The sequence below is a fragment of the Fukomys damarensis genome, unplaced genomic scaffold, assembly GCF_012274545.1.
Source record: "Fukomys damarensis isolate Sample0158 unplaced genomic scaffold, DMR_v1.0_HiC HiC_scaffold_24, whole genome shotgun sequence".
NCBI classification, from domain to species: Eukaryota; Metazoa; Chordata; class Mammalia; order Rodentia; family Bathyergidae; genus Fukomys; species Fukomys damarensis.
Genome location: NW_022900936.1, coordinates 3,013,835 through 3,015,586, shown reverse-complemented (window position 1 = coordinate 3,015,586; position 1,752 = coordinate 3,013,835).

Below are 1,752 nucleotides of genomic sequence, written 5' to 3'. Positions count from 1 at the left end.
TCTTTTTTTTTTTTTTTTTTTTTGTGGTATCGGGGATTGAACTCAGGTCCTTGCACTTGAGAGGCAGGCCACCAAACTGCTGAACTAAATCCCCAGCTAAACTTATTTTCTATAAATGTTACTTTAGTTTTTATTGCACACTTGTAAAATGTACGGTGTGTTGTTTTGTTGTATAGACTTCTAGCATTTCAACCTGGTAAGCTATTCAGCAAACAAATAGGGCATCTCCCTGGCTAAGGAGGGAAGTCCCACCATGCACCTGCAAAATTGTGCTTTCTTTTTTCGTACCAGGGATCGAACTCAGCACCTTTGCTTGAGAGGTAGGTGTGGTGCTGCTGAGCTAAACCCCTGACCCCTCAAAATCACCCTTTGGTCTCTCCTGCTAATTTAAATAAAACATCAAACCATATTCTCATCCAAACTCACTCTCCCATCAGTTGGAGAGCAAGTTCTCTGAGGGCCCGTAAATCCTGCCCCCATGAAGGAAGACATTGTGAGAATGCATTTGCTCTGTGGGATTTACAATAAAGAATATTGTATATGTTACAATTTGTAAGTTGTGCCCTATAGTCTTTTATAGGGCTAATGTCCAGAATCAAGTTTCTACACGCATGTTGCATACACACCTTCATTTTTTAGCACTGGCTGGTAAACATTCTCCTCTCTCCACACCAGGCTTCGTCAGTCACTGGCCCTGTTGCTGCCCTACCTCTCACCTCTCTCAACGGTGCCCAAACCCTCCCACAGTAAGTGCTATCATCCTCGTCCAACCATCTCCCACCAGTGAGTTCTCTACCCCCCGCCCTGCCCCATACCTCCTCTTGCCTGCGTCAGGATTTTGGAATTTGAATGTGATCACCCATCTTCCTTTTCCTGCACTGGATATTTTACTGACAACCTCCTAGGAGAGCTACTGCAGGGGCTCAGTGTAGGAAGCACAGTCAAAATAGCCACAAAGCCCTACCTTCGTGGAGGTTCTGCTCTAAAGAATTAGAAACCAGCTCTTTCTGTGAGAAGAAATAGAGCAGAGATAAAAGATAGAGGGTTTCAGAAAAGATACTGAAAGCCACGCAGTGAGTTTGCACAGCACCCCCGTGGGGACAGGTGTCCAGCTGGGTGCCAGTGTAGCCTGGCGGTTATTTGATCCCATTGACCTTATCCCCACACCCCAGTCTCCCCAGATGTTAATCCAGCAGCTTTTCCTCCCCCTCCCAGTCACACTGAGCCATTGAGAACCAGCCCTGGTGAAAGCCTGGGGCTCACAGTCTGCTTGGAGGGAAAATTTGAATAAAAATGGGAGCCTTCTTCTAATTTGGTGTCAAATTTGTTACCCAACAGTGAGTGCTAGAGGGGAAATGTCTGGAGCGAACTAAAATGCTGCTGCAATCGCACATATTTTAAACCAAGGGAGTGGAATTACGTTGTGCTGCATGGCTGTGGCACAGAAGTTGACTTCGGCAAATGGCCTCTATTTCAAAGCTGCCCACCTTCTATCCATGCATCCGGACTGGCCAGAGGGCCTGGGCTTGGCTTGGCCAGAGAGAAGATGGGCCTCCATTACTGAGCTCACTCAGGTATTGGGAGAATTTGGCTCTGCAGGAGTTAAATTCTTAGTTTCTAGAGACCTCCTGCTCTTGGCTGTAGCTGGCTCTACCTTCCAAGGTAGCGATAGCCTGAGGAACAGCCCTTCTGTTACACCTCTGCCTTCCTCATCTGCTTCTGAATATATTGGGCTCACCAAGATAATCCGCT